The 18,846-nt window shown below is 43.3% G+C and overlaps 1 protein-coding gene and 1 long non-coding RNA gene across 2 annotated transcripts in view; both read left to right on the plus strand.

Moving 5' to 3' along the window:
* The window catches only part of KCNK13 (potassium two pore domain channel subfamily K member 13), a 109,444-nt gene that overhangs the window by 20,864 nt on the left and 69,734 nt on the right, over positions 1–18,846 (plus strand). The window lies entirely within an intron of this gene.
* LOC120232104 lies at positions 11,594–14,364 on the plus strand. Its single transcript, XR_005528497.1, has 3 exons — positions 11,594–11,772; positions 13,363–13,511; positions 13,901–14,364. It is a non-coding gene; the product is annotated as an uncharacterized LOC120232104 (long non-coding RNA).

Raw genomic sequence — 18,846 nt, forward strand, 5'->3', positions numbered from 1 at the left:
AGATAGTTTTCATTTTCCCTTTCCAATCTGGATACCTTTTCTTTCTCTTATTTCATACTCCAGTACAATGTTGCATAGAAGTAGAGAGGAGAGTGGATATCCTTGCCTTGACCTGATCTTAGAGGACATGCTTCAGTCTTTCCCCATTACATATGATGTTAGCTGTGGTCTTTATTGGGTTGAGGAAGTTCCCTTCCCTGCCTAGTTTGTTGAATGTTTTTATCACAAAGGGGTGTTGGATTTTTGTCACATTTTTTCTGCACCTGAAGTGCTCATGTGGTTTTATCTCTTCTGTTATTGATATTTCATATTGAATTAGCACATGTTTAGGTACTAAACCAGCCATGGATTCTGGGGATAAATCACACTTGGTCCTTTTCATATGTTGCTGCATTTTGTTTGCTAGTATTTTGTTGAAGGTTTTTGCATCTGTATGCAAAAAAGATAGTCACCTATTTTTTTTTCCTTCCTTGCGAGATCTTCGTCTTATTTTGGCATCAGGATAAGGTTGGCCTATAGAATGCATTGAGAAATGTTCACCTGTGGTTCTTATACATCTTTCTGCAGTGTCCCTGGATAGATGCATGGCTCTCCTATTGCAGGCATGTCACTTATTTCTAATTATTTGCTAGTCTGACAGCTCTATGAAGCATAGTTTTAATTTTAAATATGTATAGAGACTGCCAGATTTTGGACAGTCTTTAAATTGAAATATTCTCTTAACCAATCTGCAAGAATCTCATTACTTTCAGAATTAGCATGTGGTCTTCCTGGTCCTTGGTACTGTACTAATCCCTCTAAATACATAATCTTTCATCCCGTAAGGCAGCACTGTCATTTTCCTCCTTCTTTGGACAAGAAAACTGAAGCACAGAAGGTTAAATAGCTTGTGTAAACACGCATGGTTAGAAAGTGGTGGAACTTTGATTCGGACTTTATTGAGCTGTGATTTAAACTTTGGAGACGTTGTTCATTCGAGTTCGAATTCTAGTGGAAACTGAAATAAAACCCATGGCCCTGGCTCTGAATTTATTTTTGTCATTAATGGATTTGAATTTGATCTACTGATGAATATTTTCTGCAAGCTGTTGATTTGAAGAAGCTGCATTGTCAGGCTGTGTGTAGCAAGGAAGATATCTGGATGTCCCAACAATGTCTTCTGTCCCTTCTTAGCCCCTTAGAATGACACCCGGCACCCATCCCATATCATACATAAAATTCAGTTTAGTCCAGTCGAAATTTATGGAGCCCCTGCTATGTGCCCAACCTGACTATGGGAGTTCTAAACCTGGGACCATGGATAGAAGTCAGAGGGTCTGTAAGTTTGGATGGGGAAATAATTCCGTCTTTATGTTTACTAACCTCTAACCAAGCAACCTCTAGCACCTCCTTCAAAAAGGAATACAGACAGCAACGCAGGGCTCATAGGAGCAGCCTCCATAGCCTTGTCTCCAGTGGAAATCAGATGTATCCCTGTTACTTTACACAGCAGCATATACCCCCATGGCCCCTTCACCACTACCTCCAAATCATGGTCTTGTTTAATGATTTAATAAAGAAGTACATGAGCTATACCACATGCACATTTCATAGTTTGATCACTGTGTTTTATTTTTTTATTTTTTATTTTTTTACAAATAGTTTATTGTCAAATTAGTTTCCACATAACACTCAGTGCTCATCCCCATAAGTGTCCTCCTCCATGCCCATCCCCCCTCCCCCCCACATCCATCAGTCCTCAGTTTTTGTCAGCATTCAAGAGTCTCTCATGGTTTGCCACTCTCCCTTCCCCCCACCATTTCCGCCCTTCTTCTCCCCCTTGTTCCTCCGTCAAGTTCCTCCTAATCCTCCTATACGTGCACACATATGATATTTGTCCTTCTCTGCCTGACTTATTTCGCTCAGCATAACACCCTCAAGGTCCATCCACGTTGCTACACATGGCCAGATTTCATTGTTTCTCATTGCCGTGTAGTATTCCATGGTATAGATAAACCACATCTTCTTGATCCATTCGTCCGTTGATGGACACTTAGGCTCTTCCATGTTTTAGCTATTGTGGAGAGTGCTGCTATGAACATTGGGGTCCATGTGCTCCTATGCCTCAGCATTTCTGTATCCCTTGGGTAAATTCCTAGCAGTGCTATTGCTGGGTCATAGGGGAGTTCTATTGTTAGTTTCCTGAGGAACCTCCACACTGTTTTCCAGAGGGGCTGTACCAGTTTACATTCCCACCAGCAGTGTAGGAGGCTGCCCATTTCTCCACATCCTCGCCAGCATCTAGAGTTCTCTGATTTGCTCATTTTAGCCACTCTGACTGGCATGAGGTGGTATCTCAGTGTGGTTTTGATTTGTATTTCCCTGATGAGGAGGGATGCTGAGCAGCGTTTCATGTGTCTGTTTGCCATCAGGATGTCCTCCTTGGAGAAGTGTCTGTTCGTATCTTCTGCCCATTTCTTCACTGGGTTGTTTGTTTTTCAGGTGTGAAGTTTGGTGAGTTCCTTATAGATTCTGGATATTAACCCTTTATCTGATATGTCATTTGCAACTATCTTTTCCCATTCCGTTGGTTGCCTATTAATTTTCTGGGTTGTTTCCTTGGCTGTGCAGAAGCTTTTCATCTTGATGAGGTCCCAATAGTTTATTTTTGCTCTTGATTCCCTTGCTTTTGGGGATGTGTCAAGTAAGAAGTTGCTGCGGTGGAGGTCAAGGAGGTTGTTTCCTGCTTTCTCCTCTAGGGTGTTGATAGTTTCCTGTCTCACGTTCAGGTCCTTTATCCATTTTGAGTTGATTTTTGTGCATGGTGTGAGAAAATGATCTAGTTTCATTCTTCTGCATGTTGCTGTCCAGTTCTCCCAACACCATCTGTTAAAAAGGCTGTCTTTTCTCCATTGGATATTCTTTCCTGCTTTGTCAAAGATCAGTTGGCTGTATACTTTTGGGTCCACTTCTGAGTTCTCAATTCTGTTCCATTGGTCTATGTGTCTGTTTTTGTGCCAATACCATACTGTCTTGATGACGACAGCTTTGTAGTAGAGGCTAAAGTCTGGGATGGTGATACCTCCCGTTTTGGTTTTATTTTTCGGTATTACTTTGGCTATTTGGGGTCTTTTGTGGTTCCATACAAATTTTTGGATAGTTTGTTCTAGTTTTGAGAAGTATGCTGGTGCAATTTTGATTGGAATTGCATTGAATGTGTAGAGTGCTTTAGGTAGTAATGACATCTTAACTATATTTATTCTTCCTATCCATGAGCATGGGATGTTTTTCCATTTCTTTGTGTCTTCTTCAATTTCCTTCATAAGTTTTCTATAGTTATCATCATACAGATCTCTTGTATCCTTGGTTAGGTTTATTCCGAGGTATTTTATGGTTTTTTGTGCAATTGTGAAGGGGATCAGTTTCTTGATTTCTCTTTCTGTTGCTTCATTGTTGGTGTATAAAAATGCAACCAATTTCTGTACGTTGATTTTGTACCCTGCAACTTGGCTGAATTCTTGGATCAGTTCTAGTAGGCTTCTGGTGGAGTCTGTCGGGTTTTCGATGTAGAGTATCATGTCATCTGCGAAGATTTGATCACTGTGTTTTAATATGGTTGCTTTTGTAATCCTATCCACTGTAGTTCATTCATTTAAAAACTCATTCTGAGGGGTCCCTGGGTGGCTCAGTCAGTTAAGCGTTGCCTCTTGACTTCAGTTCAGGTCATGATCTTTGGTTTGAGAGTTCAGGCCCCGAGTTGGGCTCTGCATTGATGGTGCAGAGACTGCTTAGGTCTCTCTCTCTCTCTCTCTCTCTCTCTCTCTCTCTCTCTCGTGTTCTCTCTCTCTCTCTCAAGAATAAATAAATTTTTAAAAAACATTTAAAAATCATTCTGAGAAGGGACTCATAGGCTTCCACAGACCACCAAAGGCTCCATATAACGGAAAACAGGAATTGAGAACCAGGCCAAGGTTAGACTGACTTTAAGTGCAGGGAAAAGGGGAACCCGCATGTGCTCCCATCCCTGCTCCCTTTGTGGTGAGTGAAGGGCGTTAATCCACTTGTAGTTGTTTAAACATGGACTTGGACGCTCTTGTTGCTCAGTCATTAAGTGTAGTCTCAGCTTTTCCGATGATTCAGAAAACCTCCCAGGATGTTGCAATGTCTTGAGTGCCATCGTTGGGACAACAAATTACCACTCAGCCTCAGAGAAGTGGGGACATGTCCTATTTATAGAGTGCTCTTTTTGTAGCTTGGTGGACTTGGTTCACATGCCTCTCTGTGTCTTTATCTCTGTGTTCTCAGCTGGTCAGGATGTGCCTCTGACTCTTAGCCCACACTTCCCCTATGGCTGCAGAGGTACACATTCTCTTTGTTGTAGATACTGGCCTCAGAATATGTAATACTTCCCTGTGGCTATTTACACTACTTCTTGTTTAATATTTAAATTAGGAGTTGCAACTGTGGCTGAACCCAACATGGTCTACTTGACCCGTAGATGGTAATGTGTGGGCTAATGTAGTCACAATCGGTTTGAAACAAACAAAACCCTGATTTGTAGCATTCTCCTATTTCTATGGTGTAAATATTCCCCAAGCGGCTGGTTTCAAGCTATGAATGTGAAGTCAGTGAAGGCTGGAGTAGGGAAAAGATCAGCATAATTGGCTAGTGGGAGCCTCTAATAGCCAGTTCCAGGATATGGTGTTTGAGAAAATGCAAATTTGTTACCAACTTTTAAAATCAGATTTCTTTATTTTTTTATTTAAAAAAATTAATGTTTTATTTATTTCTGAGAGAGAGAGACAGCATGAGCAGGGGAGGGTCAGAGAGAGAGGGAGAAACAGAATCTGAAGCAGGCTCCAGGCTCTGAGCGAGCTGTCAGTACAGAGCCCGATGGAGGGCTCGAACCCACAAACTGTGACATCATGACCTGAGCTGAAGTCGGACACTTAACGGACTGGGCCACCCAGGCACCCGTAAAATTAGATTTTTAGCAAAACTTGATTTCTGCTTTCTCCTGGAAAATCAGGAAATCTAGTTATGCAGGTAACCATTGCCATATGCCAACCTCTCACTGAAGATGAGCTATGGATACATCTGTCAGGGAGCCCAGAGGTACCCTGGTCTCACTCCCCTTAGGCTGAGTGTCACCTGCCATTCGTCACTATGTTTGACCTCTTTCTTTTCCCTTCATGTAAATAAGTGGTGAAGTTCCTCTTGACTTTTTGAGATTTAAGAACCAAGTGATCTTGTGACCTTTTTTTTTTTAATCAAAAAAAGAGTTATGAAATCGAGTCCTCCATGATATGTGTATTTTTAATTGCTTCCAGTTTGATCACAGGGCCATCAAGTTTCTCCTGATGGAGTGTGTGAAGTTTTTATCCCATTCTTGTTGATTTCCTTCGGGTCATCTCAAATCAGCAGGCAAAAGAGCTTTTCTCCTTAGCATATTTAATGAATGCTAATTGAACCAGAACAGCATGAACTTTGTGACTGGCTCAAGGTCTTCCTATGGGAAATTAAGATCTATTAACTGGAAATGGTGAAAAGTGACAAGCTTCAGAGGAAACTCAGTTGAGTAATTAAGAATGTATCAAGCTCTGTACAGTAGGCAGTTGACACAGCATAGTAAAAGAAAAATAACATCTCTGAGGTCTTGTTGGATACTGTCCATGTTGATTTTGGATAGTGTCCCAGTGTCTGGGGATAAACTGCTCTTAAACCTGAAACATAGAACATCTAGAGACGTCAGCCCTGCCAGAGTGATTATAACATAAATACCTCATTATTTGTGAGCATTAAGGGATCCTTAAAGGGCACTGACCATTTTAATACCTTGTTCTTGGGTGGGATGGGATGCTTCTCCAGGTGATTTACGAATATGTTTAGTAAAAGGGGCTCAGGGAGACTCTTGGAGTTTCCAGTGCAAGGGGATGTGGGAAGTCAGTCAGAAAGGCAGTGGGGTTAATATGAAAGAAATTGAAGAGGCCCCCAAGAAATGGAAAAGCATCCCATGCTAATGGATTGGAGGAACAAACATTGTTAAAATGTTGATACTAACCAAAGCAGGCTACACATTTAAATGCAATCCCTCTCAAAATAACACCAGCATTTTTCACAGAACTAGGACAATCTTAAAATTTGTATGGAACCACATAAGATCCTGAATAGCCAAAGCAATCCTAAAAAAGAACAACAAAACTGGAGGCATCGCTGTTCTGGATTTCATCTAGACAGTATGGTAGTGGCCCCAGAACAGACACATAGATCAATGGAACAGAATAGAAAACCCATAAGTGGACCCACAACTATATGGCCAACTAATCATCAACAAAGCAGGAAAGAATATCCAATGGAAAAAAGATGGTCCCTTCAACAAATGGTGTTGGGAAAACTGGATGGCGACATGCAGAAGAATGAAATGGAGCTACTTTCTTATACCATACACGAAAATAAAATAAATTCAAAATGGTTGAAAGACCTAAATGTGAGACAGGAAATAAATCATCAAAATTCCAGAGAACAGCCAACAACCTCTTTACCTCGGCCTCAGCAACTTCTTACTAGACACATTGCCAAAGGCAAGGGAAACAAAAGCAAACAAGAACTATTGGGACTTCATCAAGATAAAAAGCTTTTGCACAGTGAAGGAAACAATCAACAAAACTACAAAGCAGCCTATAGAATGGGAGAAGATGTTTGCAAATAGCACATCTGATAAAGGGTTAGTATCCACAATTTATAAAGAGCTTATCAAACTCAACACCTAAAAAACAAATAACCCAGTTAAGAAGTGGGCAGAAGACATGAATAGACACTTTTCCAAAGAAGACATCCAGATGGCTAACAGACACATGAAAAGATGTTCAGTATCACTCATCATCAGGGAAACACAAATCAAAACCACAGTGAGATACCACCTCACACCTGTCAGAATGGCTACAATTAACAACATAAGAAATAATGGGTGTTGGTGAGGATGCAGAGAAAGGGGAACTGTCCTTCACTGTCACTGGGAATGCAAACTGGCACAGCCACTCTGGAGAACAGTATGGAGATTCCTTAAAAAAAACTAAAAAATAGGACTACCCTATGACCCAGTAATTGCACTATTAGGTATTTACCCAAAGGATACAAAAATACAGATTTGAAGGGGTATATGCATCCCAGTGTTTATAGCATCAGTACCAACAACAGGCAAATTATGGAGAGAGCCCAAATGTCCACTGATGAATGGATAAAGAAGATATGATATGTGTACACACACACACACACACACACACACACACACACACACTGAAATATTACTCAGCCATCAAAAAGAATGAAATCTTTCCATTTGCAGTGATGTGAATGGAGCTAGAATGTATTATGCTAAGTGAAATAAGTCAGAGAAAGACATATGATCTCATTTATATGTGGAATTTAAGAAACAAAACAGATGAACATACAGGAAGGGCAGGAGAGAAGAGAGGGAAACAAACCACAAGAGACTTAATGATAGAGAACAAACTGGGTTGATGGAGGGAGGTGGGTGGGAGGTGGGCTACATGGGTGATGGGTACTAAGGAGGGCACTTGCTGGGATGAGCACTGGGTGTTGTATGTAAGTGATGAATCATTGAATTCTTCTCCTGAAATCAAAATTGTGCTTCATGTTAACTGAAATCGAAATTTTAAAAAAAGGCAGTGGGGTTAAGAATTGCATTTATGGGGGGCACTTGGGTGGCTCAGTCAGTTAAGTGTCTGACTTCAGATCATCATCTTATGGTTTGTGAGTTTGAGCCCTGCATCAGGCTCTCAACTGTCATCGCAGAGCCTGCTTCAGATCTTCTCTCTCCCTCTCTCTCTGCCCCTCTCCCACTTACTCTCTCTCTCTTCTCTCTGTCTGTCTCTCAAAAATAAACATTTAAAAAAAGAATTGCATTATATATGTACTTAATTATTATTATGTACTTAAATATTGACAAGAGTGTTATTTACAAATAAAATCAATTTCATTTTGGAAAAGAGAGCTCCAGTTTTAAAGATACATTTTGCAAATATTAACGTAGTGAAACATTTTTAATGTCTCCTCTGTAAAAACCCTCTCTGCTTTTATAAGCTGGTATGTGTTCAGGAGGGAGAGAGGTACCCAGTGCTAAATGACATTCATCCATTCATGTTCTTCTTTCCAATAATTTGTATTAAATGAAGAGAGGAGAGGGTCTTTAAATGACTAAAGAAGCTTATTAAACACAGATGTGGTAAAGCCAGTTAAGAGGAAAGAAAAATACTGCAGTTTTCACGTAAAAGATAAGGAAACGTGGTGGACAGATGTCAAAGGGAACATTTTGAAGTAGCAGGAAAGCCTGGGAGGGAGTAAAGAAGATGGGTAGAGGCACCTGGGTGGCTCAGTTAAGTATTCTCTTTGGCTCAGGTCTCTATCTTGCAGTTTGGGAGTTCAGGCCCCGCTCTTAGAGCAGAGCCTGCTTCAGATCCTCAATCTCTCACTCTCTCTCTCTCTCTCTCTCTCCCCCCCTGCTCATACCCTCTCTCAAAAATAAGTAAACATAAAAAAAAGACCAAGAAGACGGGTAGGATGCAAGATACAGAAAATAGACATTTCATTTCTTTGTCTTTAAAGCAGCATCTTAATATCCTGAAAGAGGAGAAGGAGACCAAACAGCTACCATTTATTAGGGACCTACTTTGTGCCAGGTGCTGAGTCTCTTCTGGGCACTGGCACACACTCTGAGTAGGCACCCCAATGATAATTAAATCTGTTGAGACCTTCAGTGCACCAGACACTGTACTAGTGCTGATTTATGTAGGAGCTTCAGAGCGACCCTCTGAGAGAGGTGGCGGCATCCCCATTTCACAGATGAAGAAATAATGGAGACTGAAGGAACTTGGTCCTTGGCCCACAGCCCCAGATGGAGTACCATCTGGCTTCTTTCTAGAAAAGCCCATGCTGCTTCTGGACTGCTGTGTCACCTTCACAAGCATCTGATTGTACTGTGAACTAATTTATTTTTAAAAATTTTTAATGTTTTTTTAAAAAATTTATTTCTGAGAGAGAGACACACACAGCATGAGCAGGGGAGGGTCAGAGAGACAGAGTGACACAGAATCCGAAACAGCCTCCAGGCTCTGAGCTAGCTGTCAGCACAGAGCCTGACACGGGGCTTGAACCCACAAACCGTGAGATCATGACCTGAGCCGAAGTCGGACGCTCAACTGACTGAGCCACCCAGCCACCCCAAATTTTTTTAAATGTTTATTTACTTTTGAGAGAGACAGTGTGTGAGCTGGCAAGGGGCAGAGAGAGAGGGAGACACTGAATTCTGAGCTGTCAGCACAGAGCCTGACGCAGGGCTCGAACTCACAAACTGTGAGAGCATGACCTGAGCCACTCAGGTGCCCCATGTACTGTGAACTAATTAATTAGTTGAAAACACTACTCCCCCAGAACATGCTGCAGAATTACTGTTGTTCACCAAGCTCTGATGAGGAAAGATTCATTCAAAATGTCTGTGAAGATGGATTCAGGTCCATTTCCAATTAATTTTATTCTTCATTAATAATTATTTTTTTTTTTTTTTTTTTTTAATAAAAAATGATTTCTCTTTAAAAGCTCTGCATTTTCAGCAAATCAAAATTGAGTCAGGGGGAGAACAGTGGATGTTTTCAGTGCTTCCTTCCGGGGAACTCCTGGTCCACTCCAGTGTGCCTGGCCTCAACCAGATGTGGTGTCATCATTGCAAAAGAGCTGAGGGGCCTCGTGGAGAGAGGAGAGGACTGCGGTTGTTTGAGGTTTCCATTCTCTGCCTGCCATTCACTGGTAGAGAACATTACGAGCTGTCTAGTTATGTAGGGTTAGATCCCGCCCATCCCTCCCATCTCTCGTCCCAGAAGAAGATTGGGATTGTCCCCTTGCCCATGGGTGGAGATTTTTGGCAAATCTTCATTACTGGAACTTGGAGATACAGTCCTAAATCTTCCTGAATATTCTGAATGTGCTTATTCTATAACTGAACTTTTAGGAATACTGATTTATTATATGATTAGCTTGGCTGTACTGGGATTTGTTTTTGTTTTAACATTTTTAATGTTTATTTATTTTTGAGAAACAGAGAGAGAGCACAAGCAGAGAGGGACAGAGAGAGACACACACACAGAATCTGAAGCAGGCTCCAGGCTCTGAGCTAGGTGTCAGCACAGAGCCCGTCGCGGGGCTCGAACCCACAGACCACGAGATCATGACCTGAGCTGAAGGCCGATGCTTAATCAACTGGGCCACCCACGCCGTCCTGTACTGGGATTTGTTTTAATGGGATTTGGTGGGTGCCACTTTCCCCTCTAGTTTCTTTTTCTCACTACATCAGTTCTCCTAACTTTGGCATCAGTCTTCCCTCTGTGGGAAAGGGTGGGGGGGCTCCCAGGTACTTAGCTCTTGCTGCCTGCAGGGAACTATGAGCCCCAGAGCTTTCTCACTCACTTCTGTGCGTCTGCATTTCGCCCAGTGCCTGGCACACAGGCCCTCATGTTTGTCAAGTAATTAACTAGAACTACCTTCCATGTGCTCTGACCGTGATGTCCTTATACCTTTCCTTCATTGCCACCAGATGGGAACTAGGCATTCACAGGGTCTCTCAACAGGACAGGTTCTTCTGGCAGCACCGTATACTTGCCACTCAACTGAATTCTCAGAGGTGAGGCAAGTACAGAGTGCCTTATCTTCATAATAAAACTGACTGTTTCTTGTAATCTGTGAGAGGAAACACCGGAGTTCTTGCTTAACTTGCTTCTTTTTCCTGTGTCTTAACGCGACGGATTCCTCTTCCCAAGTCAGCGAGAAGGAGGCAGGACTGCATCCACGTTGCCCGTGCACTCTGGCATTGCGGCGTGGGGGGTGGAGGGTGTCATCGTCCGCGTCCAGGATGATGTGCTTCATGGTTGAGAGTTTTTCTAGAAATTAAGGTTTTGCCTAGAAAAGCGTTGGTCCCAAACTTGGGTTTAATTAAACTATTTTGGTGGAAGCATTTAAATTATTATTTCTTACACTGATATTTATTATGTATCAAGATTTATTATGGTATCATAGTGAGAATTTCGCTTTCTAAGCCTAGAAATCACAAAGGATAAGATTGACAGATGTGGCTAGTGAAAACATAAAACTTCTATATATGTAACACTGGCATAAAAAGAAGAAAATAAGATAAGAAAAATGTTTCCAGATCATGAAAAGAGTCATCTAAATGTCTATTATGTATGTAATAAAGTAAAAATCAATACCCCCACCCCTGGGAACAACTTAATATTCCATCAACAGGGAAACTCTCATCACATTTTAGTAACAGTACTAAGTGCTATCATTCTGCTCTCTGCTTCTCCCCACGGTTGGCGGCGGATGGCCCCCTCTCCGCGCTCACAGTTCATACCTCCTCAGTTGAAACAAGGCTCAATGGCTGCCTCTTGTTTCTCAGTCCCGCGTCTACTTCCTTTAGAAATCTGATTGGCCAAGTGTGGGTCACGTGCGGATCCCTCATCCAATCAGCTGCATCTTGGGGAGGGTTGGCTCGGGCGGAATAAACGTGGATGGCAGGGGGAAAAATGGCGGGGTGGGAGAGCGAAACCCTGAATCTTCTATATTTTGTTATCTCTTAGCATAAACCCCGCTTCCTATATACCCACACACCCCTCTGCCTCATCTAACCAGACACTGGCAGCAACGAATCTTCTCCCGCATCCCTGAGGGGAGAGTATTCACGGTCGTGTTGAGCTGTAGCAGGCAGAGGCTCCCGGAACCCAGGTAGGACCACCCTCCGGCTGCCAGACGGGGTGTGAGCAATCAGGTTAAACCACCCCAACAGACCCAGTATGAAGCCCTGGCAGGAAAACAGGACAAAATCGCAACACAGATTTCCCTTTGGAAAAAGAAACGGGGGGATAGGAAACTCCACTGTGTCACGTTCCGTTGTCACCCGTTGTTACAGAGCCTGTGGAGCATCCTGGACGCCAGGGAGAAGGTGAAGCCCCACTATTTAAAACATGACTATCAAAACCCAATCAGACTGAATCAAGCAGACAGGGAGAATTCATCGCAAAGATCCAAGCCCTCTCGCCACGTCCCCGGGCGGAAAATTTGGAAGATCCTCAGGAGAGGATCACTAGTGTCCCTCTTGGCCTCCTGAATCTGCGTCACTTTCCCTCTTTACTTCTCCGCGTCTCAGGCTCTAACCTAGAGGTCCCTCATACTGTTTAAAACACGAATTCAGAGGACCCCGCATTACTTTTGCAGAGTTCTTCGAGTACCACTGGGGCTACACACAATTTTAGGTAATACCATATGGAAAGCGTTGTATTTTTAATGGGTGTTTAATTGGCACTTATTTAACTTTTATTTATTGAAATAGGATACATACCAAAAACCCTCTGCTGTTTCTTGCTCTCATTGCTTAGGAAATTTAGTTACACTTTTAAAATGCAACAGTTTAGAGGTGCCTGGGTGGCTCAGTTGGTTAAGCACTGGACTTCAGCTCAGGTCATGATCTCACAGTTTGTGGGTTCGAGCTCTGCATGGGGCTTTGTGCTGACCGCTCTGAGCCTGGATCCTGCTTCAGATTCTGTGTCTCCCTTTCTCTCTGCCCCTCCCCACTAGCACTCTGTCTCTCTCTCTCAAAAGTAAACATTAAAAAAAAAATTTTTTTTTTAATGCAGCAGTTTATATAACAATATTAGGCCCATGACCATACAGACTGAAGGTCAAATGGCTATCACGGCGAGAGCCCTCCGGAGACCATGAAAGTCTCATCTGAAGTGCTTTGGGATCACAGATGGTTTCATTGTTGGCTTCTCTTGCCATTGAGAAAAAGTACTAGGATCCCGCTCCAAATCTTTAGGCAACAAGTTTGTATTCACCTTTGAGATTAAAATCACCCATTATCTCACTAAGCAGACTGACCACTTCCATCTTTGTGTGTTTCTTTCCAAACACTGTACAATTTTCACGTAGTTGAGATGAAATATTTCTAAGTTATATCAATCCACTCTCCTGTCTCAGTAAGTAGGGTTTTGCTTGGGATTCTGCGTTGCCTCCAGCACTGTCTTTACAACAGCAAGCCTAGAGAGGATCAGAAATGGAACTCTCTCCACTCTTTTTCAAGCCATGCCCTTGGCGACTTTCGTAATTGTCCTAAGTAAGTCTGATACGCCCTGTTTCTTGTTAATGGGCTCCTTTTTCCTAAAAGCTGAGGGTATGAGAAGTCCCAAGAAAAATAGGATGCCCATTAGTTGGGCTCCAGGAAATTGAGGATTCATCTATTTTGATGAGTTTTTAGAAGGGTTGTTTCTGGCTGAACAAATGGCTTGTGTGTATCATTGAGTTTTCTATTTGGCACAGCTGGGAGACAGGTGCTGACTGTCCAGGCAAGTTTTGAAGACTCTAGATGAAAGGCGTTACTATCACAGGGCAAAGTGAACTCTGTGTGATCCAAGCAGCAAGACAGCATTTGTGAAAACCTGACCATGAAGCAGAAAAGTAAAATACAGGTGGGCGTGATGTTCGCAGAATTGTTCAGAAGGGTTTGGAACATCTGCTTAAGGGAGAAAGTCCCAGAAGCACACTCTCTCCTACCAAACAAACATGCTTTTTCCTTCCAGGGGGATGCAAGCAGTGCAGACAGTCCCAAAATTGTATATATTTGGCTTTGACGTACAGAATGGTCTCCCCCCCCCCACACCCACACACCTCCACATCCCCCCCACCCCCTGCCCCAGGCATACATCCTTCCCTGATGGGTAAGGACAACGTGGCTAAAGGCACAGTTTGGGATTTTTCTTGAGCCACTGTTTTATTAGCATATTACCTAAGGCTCTGGTTTCTCCTGCCTTTCTCTTCACAACTCAATATTAAAATTAATTCACTTTTTCTATGTCAGGAGGCACCTAAGGGCTTGGATGAAGTTTCTTTGGAGTTAATCCCACTTTGGCGTAAATCATGTAGATAATCTCACTTGGATAGTTAGATGTTAGCCATAGCAAAACAAAGAACTAAATGCAACTAAAAGGAGCTTTTGTGTTGGAACCATGAAGCAAAGAAGTGAATTTGCTTTTCCACCCTGAAAACTCTGTAATAAGCGCCATAGCTGCATTTTTGTGACTTAATTTTCTGGTCAGTGGCCAGTTCTCCAGCCTCGGTGATATCTGATCCCTAATGAAATCTGAATCCGAAGGAGAATCTGCATAATGAAATTACACTGAACAAGCCACTTTCCAGCCTGTGCTGGTGACCTCCAGGACAAAAAGCCTTTCCATTTCCTGGAGAGCAAATTGCCTGCCTCCTCAATGACGAAGGCCTAATCAGCCCCACGGTTATTCAGCAGGGCTCTGAGTGTGAAGCAGCAGATGGGATAAAAGAAAACAGTAATTTGGTCAAATGAATAGTGGTTATTTTCATAGCTTTCATTTGTACACATGAAACAGTGGAAGGATTCTGAAAAATATTCTGACCAGCTGCCGCTTTTAAAATCACATTTACACCCAAGGGTTAGCTGTATGGCTCAAGCCGACTGTACATTTGACTCTACCTTCTTTACAATGAAGTGGGCTTCAGCTTATTGACGGGATTACTCCTGCAAGGTGCTTTGACCCTCTGTGCCTGGGTTTCCCCATCTGAAACAAAGAGGGTGAGGGGGGCCTGGGTGGCTCAGTTGGTTAAGCGTCCAACTTCGGCTCAGGCCACAATCTCATAGTTCGTGAGTTCAAGACTTGCATCGGGCTCTGTGCTGATGGCTCAGAGCCTGGAGCCTGCTCTGGATTCTGTGTCTCCCTCTGTCTCTACCCCTCCCCCGCTCATGCTCTATCTCTGTCTCAAAAATAAGTAAAACATTAAAAAAAAAAAGAAAGAAAGAAAGAAACAAAGGGAGTGATAATAACAACAGCTCAGAGTTTTACTGAGGGGGAAGGGAATGACTGAGGTAAGGCGCTTAGAGCCGCGTCCGCTATACAGTGGGCCCTCTGTCCCTATTCTCATTGCTCTTTCTCACCAAAATCACAGCCAGTTGGGCCGGAGGCTGTTTCTCTGGAATCCTTATTAGAAGCCCCTGCATGTCTCTGCTCTGATATCTTGTCCTGGATAAGTGATCCAGAGAGTGTGTTCCGTCCTCGTTGGTCAAAACCAGTACTGAGACAAGGGGTCAGGGTCTCATATTCAGGAATGGCCCATTGAAGTGGACTCCGGATATGTGGGTGCCCCGTTAATTCAGGTTAAAGTCAGAGATGCCTGCCTTGGTGTGGTACTGCTAACACTAACCACCAACATAGAGAAAGTTCTCTGGATGCCAGACTGCACACACAACTCTTCCGTTTACGGGAATATCTTAAAGGAGTGAAGCAAAACTCTTGCATGGGCTCAAATGCACGGTAGCAAAGGCAGGACTCGGTCCTGATGGCCCTACCCAAGAACCCATAAACGCAACTCCTACCCTGACAGACGCGATCAGAATGTTGTCTTTGCTGTAGCCCTTGTCCTGGCTGTTGGCGGTCAGTGGCATGGACGGTGTATTCTTTCCCGTGTCCTCCTGTAAAATTCTTCTCCTCATCTATACATAGTCCTTGGAAACTGGAGCCTTTCCATGGAGCTTCTAAATCAGTATGATGTTGTTTCCTTGGATGTTCACACTATAAGTTTCTTTCTCTTTCTTTGGTTGCTATTTTCCAGTTGGATTGGAAAGCTTAAGTCTAAGATGTTACACATTCGAGTTTGAGGAATTTCCTTTTTGTCAACACTTAGGGAATTCCAAAGGCAATGTGAGTTATTTTATCCAGGCGCTTTTCCCATTAACAATAACGCAAGTGTTTTTGGAGGTTGGAAAATACATGGAGACTAGCCCATCCTCTTCACCTCAAGGAGAGAAAAGACTCCGTTTCCCTCTCTTGGGCCAGAGAGATCTAGAAGTTTATCTCCTATCTCTGAAGACTCTCCTTTTCTTCTTCTGTAGCTTAAATGAAGTATCCAGATGCTTGACCCTCAGCCTCCCAGCTTCCTAAAGCCCCCGCCTTTCTCTCTGCATGTTGGTTGGCAGAACTCAGCTTCTTTTGTCACATGTCATCCTAAACACCTTCTCTCCTGGTCTTTCTCATTCCCGACAGCTCACATTCCTCTCTCCTCTGCCCAGTTTTCTTCAGCATCTTTTCCTCTGCTTAGTTGAACTTTGCAACCTTGTTCCTACTCAAGGACACCACGGAATAAAAGCCTTAAGTGCCTCACTCAACCCCTCATGCCGTCTCCTCTCTACACTGTCCCTCCCTATGCTCTTCTTGGGTGTCAGAAACTGAGTCATCTGAGGCGCACTCTCTCTCTCTCTGGACACTTTCCTCCTTTAAAGCAGTAACATCTTTTTAAAAAATAAATATTTTTGAGAGAGAGAGAGCATAAGAAGGAGAAGGGCAGAGAGAGAGAATCGCAAGCAGATGCCATGCTGTCAGCGCAGAGCCTGACATGGGGCTTGAACTCACCAACCCTAAGACTATGACCAGAGCTGAAATCCAGAGTCAGACGCTCAACTGGCTGAGCCACCCAGGTGCCCCAATAGCATTATCTCTAGTAGATGTTAGTTCAAATCTGTTATTCTACAGGCCAGCCTTTGATGAGTTTCAGCCTCACCGAGAACACAGGTTCCCTAAAGCCAGTGTCCTCCCTTCCCATGACAGGCACCCAGCTGGCAACAAGACAAGTTGTCCTTGTCACAGCATGTTTGGGAACTTTTATAATTTGCGTGGTAGTTTTATCTTTTGAAAATTTCTTCGGAGCCTTTGTGTGATAATCTGATGAATTCTTGCAGAATTGTTTCTCTCCTTAGCCATGTGCCCTCGCAGGATGACCAGAAAATCCCAGGGGAATTTGCTCTGCTTTGCTCTGCTGAAGTTTGGCAAGGAGAGTCCCAGGGAACCCCTTGCCTGGTGAGATGCTGTCATCTTAAATTTGAGCATTGGCTACTTTCCAGCTCCATTTTGCCATTTACAGTGTTGGGGATCAGGGAGGAGGATCCATCTCTGCCTCCAAGACCTTCAACAATGGTGTCTCTAACCCATAGCGTCTTCTTTCTATTCCATTCCTTGAAGCTCCTTCCAGCTTCAGGAACCTTGGATTTCCCTTCCTCCTCTTGGCTCTTTATGACACTGGGTCACCACCCTCCAGCCCCGCCTGAAGACATGAGATCTTCTCTTAGCACCTGTGGGAAAGCTGTCCCCTGCTGAATTTATCTCCTGAATAGCCCAGGCCTGACATGATGACTGTTAGAGGCAAAAAACGTCACTCAGTGTTCATATTCAGAATAAAGCAAGGGGCAGAACAACCCATGTTTGAGCACACAATTTATTTATTTTATTTTTTTAATTTTTTTTAGAGAGAGAGAGAGAGAGAGCACGAGCGGGACAGAGGGGCAGAGGGATAGGTAGAGAGAGAATCTTAAGTTCTCTTAAGTTCTCCATGCTGAGCATGGAGCCCAATGCAAGGCTTGATCCCATGATCCTGGGATCATAACCTGAGCTGAAATTAAGAGTCAGACCCAGGCACCCCAAGCAACACAAGTCCTTATACATTTATGGGACACTCTGTATATGCAGATTAGGTGCTACCCACCGTGTGGCTCTGGGTTGTTGTTGAGAGTGGTGGTGTGTTAATAAGCTTAAAATCCTAGGCTTTGTGTCTTTGGCTACAAAATCCATTGCCTTCCGAACCCAAGGAAGGAGTTCTTTTTCTTCATGCGGTCTTTCTTAAAAACCCTCGAGTCCAACTTCAGACAGACAAGGAGTTGTGTTCAGAGAGAGCCAGGGCCCCATTTACTTTGTAATTTATAATTTGTTTCTAAGGAAAAGATTTTGGGTAAAAAAATTATAATAATTGCGAGTCCAGAAAAGGTTTTGTGCTTCCTTCTGAGGCTGCGTGATGTTACACATCATCCCAGAGCCTTGGCAAGAGCAGGGAAAGACAGGTTTGCAGTGGAGACAGGGAGCTCCCCAGATGGCTGGGCAGATGGGGCGGGCATTTCCGGGGGCAGGAGCCATCCTGGTAGGGGCCAGATCCTTGGGCTTCTGATCCAAATTACCCCTGTGACCCTGGGTTCATATCCTTTGTCTGAAAAGTGAAGCATTTCCACCAGGACAGTCCTTCTCAGCCCAGTCATACCCAACAACTTCCTTTTTAATTTTTTTTAATGTTTATTCATTTTTTGAGAGAGAGAGAGAGAGAGAGAGAACAGAAGAGGGGCAGAGAGAGAGGGAGACAGGATCTGAAGCAGGCTCCAGGCTCTGAGCTGTCAGCACAGAGCCTCGTGTGGGACTCAAACCCACAGACTGCGAGATCATGACCTGAGCCAAAGTTGGATGCTTAATTGACTGAGCCACCCAGGTGCCCCAACAATTTCCTTTTTATATCAAAAACTTTCTTAGGATACTGAAATGAAACTTTATAAATAAAATATTCCTTCACTATTTTGAGATGACATTTGATATGTAAAATAAGCTATCGACATGCATAATTTTAAAAAGACAGCACACAGACCTAATGATAATAGAAGAAACAAAGGGAATATGTTATAGTAAAATAATATGCATGTTAGTGAATAGATGTTAGGGTCTGAGTCTGAGGGAGCAGTGAGGTGCTGGATCTGCAGGTGGGAATTGGCTCATGTGGTTATGACAGCCAACAAGGCCCACAGTCTGCTGGCTGCAAAGGAAGCCAGTGATGTGATTCAATTGGAGTCCAGATGCCTGATTGGGAGTCTGATGATGTAAGTCCCAGTCTGAGTCCAAAAGCCTAAGAACCAGAAACACTGATGCCTAAAGACAGGAGAAGACAGATAGCTCAAACAGAAAGCACAAA

Source organism: Hyaena hyaena, unplaced genomic scaffold (assembly GCF_003009895.1).
Source record: "Hyaena hyaena isolate Hyena2069 unplaced genomic scaffold, ASM300989v1 scaffold_67, whole genome shotgun sequence".
NCBI lineage: Eukaryota > Metazoa > Chordata > Mammalia > Carnivora > Hyaenidae > Hyaena > Hyaena hyaena.